The sequence below is a fragment of the Marmota marmota genome, unplaced genomic scaffold (genome assembly GCF_001458135.2).
Source record: "Marmota marmota marmota unplaced genomic scaffold, marMar, whole genome shotgun sequence".
Classification (NCBI taxonomy): Eukaryota; Metazoa; Chordata; class Mammalia; order Rodentia; family Sciuridae; genus Marmota; species Marmota marmota.
Genome location: NW_025999842.1, coordinates 29,768,526 through 29,776,383, shown reverse-complemented (window position 1 = coordinate 29,776,383; position 7,858 = coordinate 29,768,526). Strand labels below are relative to the sequence as shown.

The 7,858-nt window shown below is 43.8% G+C and overlaps 1 long non-coding RNA gene across 1 annotated transcript; it reads right to left on the bottom strand.

The window, feature by feature from the left end:
- Positions 1–394: 394 nt before the first annotated feature.
- LOC125612054 lies at positions 395–6,385 on the bottom strand. The gene is made up of 2 exons (XR_007342321.1): positions 6,051–6,385; positions 395–1,102 (listed from the first exon to the last, which is right to left on the bottom strand). It is a non-coding gene; the product is annotated as an uncharacterized LOC125612054 (long non-coding RNA).
- Between the last annotated feature and the right edge of the window lie 1,473 nt (positions 6,386–7,858).

The following is a 7,858-nucleotide window of genomic DNA, read 5'->3' as shown; positions in this document are numbered from 1 at the left end:
TGAAGCTACATGTGCCTGGGTCCTCTTGTTGTTCCATAATTTAGTCCTAGTATTTCGTTAGGGTTCACTTTTTTTTTCTTTTCACCAGCTGTTTTCAATCAATATATGAAAAATTCCTTTCTTCTATTAAAAATAAACAAAATTCCCCAAACCTATTTACCATGATAGCTTCAATCCTATCTTCCTCTCTCCTTTATTAGGTGAGCTCCTATCTTTTCTCATATACAGTTTATTTATTTAAAAGGAAACATCTCATAGATCAAAATTCAGAGAGGCATGCATGTAGTAAAATTATATTGCCTACCACTGCATTTCAAGTATACAGTTCTCTTTCACTGAGCAGTTTCTTGAAACTTTTGGAGATAAATATATACATATACAGTGTACTTTTTTCTTATAAAATGTTGCATATTATGTATACACTTCTATTCTTTTTTTCCTGCTTAAATGTATATTTGAGTTTTTTTCATACCAGTACATAAATAATTTCCTCATTGTTCATGTCTACAGAAAATCAGATAGCAAGATGGGATTAGACATGTAGGAGATTACTGGAGGAAATGCCTGTGAGGGAAGATGGAAAGGGAGCTGGGGGAACCATCAGATTATGATGTAGATTTGATCTCTGTGAAGAAGAGAGGGAAGGAAAGAGATTGGGCAGGAAGTTACTCAGACTGTAGCACAATTTCAGGAAAGTTTCAGCCAGGGGATACAGGGAATCTTCAAGCAAAGTTCATCAGAATCCTTTTTTCTTACAGGAATGGGCCTGTTTTAACATCCTTGTTATGCTCAGTCATGCTAGGAACAATCATTGGAAGGGTGGCCTTAGTACAAATGCAGTGGTAGATTCTCTTGCAGAAGGAAATCTTATTTCACAGTTTTTACATTACTTTTAAGGTTACATAATAAACAATCCACTGATGAGTATGTTATGATTTATTTACCCAGTGCCCTCCTGAATGAATTTTTTTTTTTGTGTGTGTGTGTGTGTGTGCTGGGGATTGAACTCAGGGCTGATGAACATTTTTGTTGTTTCCAGTCCTTTCCTATTACAAACAGCATGGTGTCATCTTGCACATGTTAATTTTTACAAGTTGGGTGCCTGGAAGAGAAAAACAGGTGCCCAGTGAAGTGGACTCTAAGACAGATATTAACATGTTGTCAGTTAGGAAGTGTTCTTGTGATCAATATTTGTTAGAAGGGAAAGGAAGAAAGCAAGCAGGATTGGAGAAATTGAGAAGCTGATGCGCATATATTCTTTCTTTATTTTTTTAAAAATATCTTTCTTTTTTCTTTTTTCTTTATTTTTTTAGTTATCGGCGGACACAACATCTTTGTTTGTATGTGGTGCTGAGGATCGAACCCGGGCCGCACGCACGCCAGGCGAGCGTGCTACCGCTTGAGCCACATCCCAGCCCCTTAAAAATATCTTTCTTTATTTATTTAATGTGGGACTGAGGATCGAACCCAGGGCCTTGCACGCACTAGGCGAGTGCTCTACCTCTGAGCCACAACCCCAGCCCCCCTCTTTCTTTATTTTTTAATGTGATGTTTTTAGTTGTAGATGGACACAATACCTTTATTTTATTTTAATTAAAAAAATTTTTTTGTAGTTGTAGATGGACAGCATCTTTATTTTGTTTATTTTTATGTGGTGCTGAGGATCAAACCGAACCCAGTGCCTCACACGTGCAAGGCAAGCACTCTGCCACTTAGCCCCAGCCCTGCAATGTATTCTTTATTTTTTCATTTTTTTAGTTGTAGTTGGACACAATACCTTTATTTTATTTATTTATTTTTATGTGGTGCTGAGGATCGAACCCGGGCCGCACGCATGCCAAGCGAGCACGCTACCGCTTGAGCCACATCCCCAGCCCCTACAATATATTCTTAATGATGGCCTCGGTTTACCTCCAAGGAGTTCGGAATATCCAATGTGGTGTGAGAGTTCTGAATTTTTATATCTCTGCATTGATAGTCATTGGATGTAGGGTTACTTTAGGAAAACGACAAGATCCTAGACTAATACAATTCCAGAAGAGTGCTGACAATTTAGGGCTATAGTAGCAGTCTGAGCAAGCAGTTGAGGAATAGATTTTTTTTTTTTTTTGGTACTAGAGATTGAACCCCAGGGTGCTTAACCACAGAGCCATTTCCCCAGCCCTATCTATCTATCTATCTATCTATCTATCTATCTATCTATCTATCATCTATCTATCTATATTTTGAGACACAGTCTTGCTAAGTTGTTTAGGGCTTTCCTTAGTTACTGAGGCTGGCCTTGAATTGGAATCCTCTTGCTGTAGCCTCCCAAGTTGCTGGGATTATAGTCATGAGATTACGGATGTACAACACAACTCCTGGCAGATACTTTTGTTCTAAAGAGCTCCTGGGATTTTCATAACATCCAAAACAAGGAGTATGACTGTAGGGTAAATCCTAGGCAGTACTGCTGAGTCTTAGAATACATACCTTTTTTTTAATTTTAAATTTTTGTTGTAGATGGACACAATACCTTTATTTTATTTATTTCTTTTTTTATGTGGTGCTGAGGATCGAACCCAGTGCCTCACACGTGTAAGGCAAATGTTCTGCCACTGAGCTGCAACCCCAGCCCCAAACATATACCTTTGAAATTTATTTTTTTGAGTACCAGAGATTCAACCCAGGGGTGCTCAAATGCTGAGCCACATCCACAGTCCTTTTTATGTTTTATTTTGAGACAGGGTCTTGCTAAATTGCCAAGGGACTTGCTAAATTGCTGAGGCTGGCCTTGAACTTGTGATCCTCTTGCCTCAGCCTCTGAAGTTGCTTGGATTACAGGTGTGTACCATCTCACTGGGCTCTGATTTCTTTCCTGATGCCCTATGGACACTTCAAAGTCAATGTGCCCCACCAAATTCATCATGTTTATCTAAAAAAATTGCTCTTATTCAGTATTCGTTAGTTTTCCAAAGTTTGTACCATACTGCTGAAGTAAAAAACCTTGAAGCCATCTTGGATTCTTCCCTCTTCCTTAACACTACTTTTAATTAATCATCAAGTTCTGTTGAATTTTATTTCTAAATAATTCCAATATCTGACTTTTCTCATAACCACCACTGCTATTCCATAGTTCATATCTCTTTCTTTAACCAGTATTAATGTGATAGCTTTTTACTCTTATTAGCTGCTAAGTGGGAAAGCCATCTTACAAAGAACCAGCCAAGGTCACCAGGCCACTCTGACACAATCTTTGAGGCACTTAGAGAAAATCTGGCTCATTGTAAATATTAAAATGAGCATACCCAGAAGCATTTACAACCACCATTTTTCTTTTCTTTTTATCATACTGAGAATTGAACACAAGGGGTGTTTTACCACTGAGCTACATCCCCAGCAGTTCCCCCATTCCTTTTTAAAGTTGAGACAGGGTCTTGCTGAATTTCCCAGGCTGACCTTGAATTTGCTATCCTCCTGCCTACAGTCTCCTGAGTAGTTGGGAATATATACAAGTACTGCAGCAACTGGCCACATATTTTCTTTTTTTGAAAAATTTGTAGTTGTGTATGGACAGCATGCCTTTGTTTATTTTTATGTGGTGCCAAGACTCAAACTCAGTGCCTCACACATGTTAGGCAAGCACTCTGCCACTGAGCTATAGCCCAGTCCCACACTTTTCCTTTTTTTTCTTTGCATCTTTTCTTTTTAAACATGTGCTCAATGATCTTCAGCTGAGCACGTCCAGAAATGGGTCTGTCATGGCTCCTTTTTAAAACTACAACCTTAAACTAAGCATGCCCAGAAATTTACACTTTAAACTGAGCATGCACAGATATGTGCCTGCCTCTGCATGTACTTTTCTGAATGAACATGGGATAATCTCCCTGAATAAAATCCCCATGCTGCTGTCCCTCAGGGAGAGTATAACTTTGCAACAACCCCTGTGCTCTCTTTATTTTTCTCCATTCTTTTATATCCTGGTTGTATTTTTGGCTTTGTACTCACTAAGATGCAAACCCACTGGATTCAGTTACATTCTTACCTTCCTCTAACCTATTCTGAATACTGTGGTCAGAAGGATTTTTTTTGAACAAGCAAAACTGGTTATATTTCTCCTCAGCATAAAATTCTTTCCCATTGCAAATAGAATGATGAAATCTAAAACTGCTACAATAACTCTTCATAGTTGACCTTTGCTTATCTGTCTAGTCTTTTCTTATCTATTCCTTTTCCTTGACTTAATCTGTAATATTTAGACAGGGTGCATTTCTCAGAATATATATTATAATGCGTATACACACACACACACACACACACATACTCACTGTTCTACTTGAAAGTTTCCTGCTCTCTCCCCCACTGGCCCTTCAAGTAAGATCCTATTACTTGTGAATTTACCTCTTCATGAAATCTACTCTGACTCACCTAGAACTCAACCTGTCAAATTTTATTTTTTTATTCACATAGCTCTTTTTAAATATTTATTTTTTAGTTTTAGGTGGACATAGTATTATTTTATTTTTATGTGGTGATGAGGATCAAACCCAGTGCCTCACACATGCCAGGCAAGCATGTTACCACTTGAGCCACATCCCCAGCCCCACACAGCTTATTTTTAACTTGCTTGCATGTTTATTTAGTAGTTTTAGTTGTCTGATGGAAAAAGACCATTTTTTTTCCTGCTATCTCCAGCACATATCATCATCCCTATCAAGACAGCAACTCAGATTCTTGACTGAAGATAACTTCAAGATTTGAGGTTTCTCAGGAAGGGGCTGTTGTAGTCAAAAATCCTGACTCCTTCATTCTAGTTTCCAAGATGCTTTGAAAACCTATCAGGTAGTTAATTTTTTTTAAATGATAATTTATTTTCCTATCATTTCAGGTAGAATTGACCATACTGCCTTCATTCTCCTGATTGTTGCATATGCCCTATCTTAGCACCAATCACGTTTAAGTCTGTATCTTAAGCATCTGAGATAATAGGCATGCCATTGAAAGGGAAAATGACTTCCTTCTCCCCTTCTAAGTTGTTTGGTCTGTGAATTAAATTGACCTGGTTAACAGGAAAACAACCCAGGCTGGCCCTGAACTCCTGGGTTCAAGAGATTCTCCTGTTGCAGCCTCCCAAGTCGCTGAGACTACAGGCTGTCAGCCATGCCTGTGCAAAAGAACAAATTTGATTATATATGGAGTTCCACCAAATGAGACTCAAGGGCTAGATGAGTGAAGCTTATGTAATATCCTGACTTACAGAAAGGAATCGGGACTTGGGAGTTTTGGGGGATAGTGGAGGCAAATTAAAGAAAGATGAGGGGAGGAAGTGAAAGGTGAATAAAAGTTGTCTTGTTTTGAAGATAGTCTTTTGGGTGACAAAAGTTGCCTAGGAATAGCTGTCTTCCTGATACAGATACCTTTATTAATGAAGGTTTCTTTTATAGATGTATATTTCTCTTTACAAAAGGGTTGTTTTGTATTTTAGGCAGTGGAAGGGAGCTCACGAGCTTTTCTTGTGTTGGTTGGTTCTCAAGGTTTTTAGCTCAAAATAATCAATATGCCAGAGGGGCATATTTTAGCAAGGCACAATCTGGTCTCCTAAAGTCATGTTATGGTGTAGTATATCCTGAGACCCAACACTATAGTGAGTCAATGCTCACCCTGACTAAAGGCACTTTCTGAAACATTCCAGGATAATTTCCCAATTATGAATAGACGGCAAAAAAATCTTCACAAAAAATTTTAAGGCAAAATGATTGCTTTAAAAACGCTGTATCTTCCAGACACTTTAATTGTCCTTAGACAGATGGCTAAACCTTGGCTACGGGAAACGCATATGCTAGGAGAAAACCCACTAAAACGCTAAGAAAAGGATGATTGGCTGCTGGGGCTCAGAAATTACATGTTCCCCTCAGACAAACACAAGAACTAGGAAACCGCTGAACATTCAGGTTTTGAAATACGATTTCTGCACCGCAAAGAAAAAATATTAACCTATCAGGAAGAACCCAGCAATTCCAATTACCAATCAACAGCGGGAAAGAAGCCAAAGCCTAAGGATACCCACGCACCAAAGGGGACGTCATTCTTTAGTCTCCACCAATGAGTGGCTGGTTGGGGGCGGAGCAATAGGCGGACCAACTGCAGTAGAAAATAAACAATCCTCAGCACATTCTCCTAACCGTAGTGTCTGCTTCTCAAGCCACTGGAGCAAACTCCCAGGCAAGGCAGTTAGATGCTTTCCACTCTCCTCCTCGCTTAGAACAGGAATATCTTCTTTTCAGTAGAGCCAGGGCGTTCTTTCCATCCGCTCCCGCGGGCTCGCAAAAATCTCTCAACTTTTCGCTTTCTACCTTTACAGGAACTGGGAATCCAGCGCTACCTGGGGTAGGGGCGGCGCCAGTGCGCAGGCGTGCATGCCTTGTGGGGGCGAGGCTGTGGAAGCCCAAGGAAACCTGGGAGCTGTATTTCTCCAGCCGGAGAAAATTCTACTGCTCCTAAGGCCTCGGGGACTACATTTCCCAGGAGCCTCCGCGATCTTGGGGCGGGCGGGCTGGTTCGTTAATGAGTCCGAGGAAGCCGCAGCGCGGCCCACCAGGTTCCAAAACAAGGAAATGAAGGGGGGAGGCGGGACTGGGGGTGCCTGCGGGAGCCGCCGCCGCCGAGGAGGAGGAGGAGGAGGTGGAGGAGGAGGAAGAGGAGCAGCAGCAGCAGCAGCAACAGCAGCAGCTGCTGTTCCAGGGTAGCTGGGCCTGCTCCCTCCCTTGCCCCAGATCACGCTTTGCCTTTTCTTGGAGGAACAGGATGCCAGCTCTCCCAAGGCCTGCCTTTCCATGGCAGAGGTGAGTCGGCCGGGAGCAGAGGTCGGCAGAGAGGTAGGTATTTGAAGGAAATTCCCTCTGGTCCCTACACAGGCGCAGTTGGCTGTGTCTCCCGGTTCCCTGGGGCTGCTGGAACTGGTCTGGCCTCCTTCTTTCGGGCAAAGGCTCACCCTCACCAGCTGTATCTCAGTGAATTCATCTGAAGACTCAGGATCAGAAGGGGGCAACTGGGCTTCCCCACTGCCCATCATCCTAGTTTTGGTGCCTCTCCCGGGGTTCCCCCAGGCCTGTCCCACCTGAGGCCCACTGGGGTGACGCAGAGGGGCAGCAGATGGGGCCTGCAGTGTTTCCAAGGAACCTGGGGCCAGCGCCCATCTCCGGCTGGGGCCTGCCTCTGCGTTAGCCCAAATGGCGGACAGTTCAGCCACCCAGCTCTCCGGAGACAGGTATCTGTGGGCGCCCGGGGTCTCCTGGCCTGTCAGCTGCTGCACGCTGGCCACAGACTCCACAGCGAGGTGGGGCACGAAGTCCAGGGCATCCCCCTTCTTATCAGCCATGGAGCCAGGCCTGCCTTCGCCAACCCGCAGCACCGCCCCTCCTGCCTCTAGCTGTTCCCCCTGGGCCTCCAACTCGAACTCATAGCCCTCAGGGTCTGGGAGGCCGCCCTCGCCCTCCCCACTCTGCGGGGGCCCCAGCTCAAGGCCCAGGCCCGGTACCCGTGTGGCTCTGGGGCCTGCACTGGTGACGATGGTGCGCTTCACACCGTCCAGGCCAAAACCGTCTTCCTGAACCGAAGCCTCGTCGGTTGAGCTCATGTCGGGCAGGCCTGGCAGCCAGGGTCGAAGACAGAGGATGGCCCCGCGTCCGAGCGAGAACAGTTAGGCCTTCGCGAACGCGGTCACCACAGAAGACACACGAGATACCACAAACATTGCGTGGTTTCACGCCTCTTGGATACCGGCATCACGGCCTTCTCATTGGCCCGGCCCCTCCCCCCTGCCAACCACCGCGCCCCTTATTGGGTCATCAACAGTAGGGACCTGGGTGCTTGGACTGCT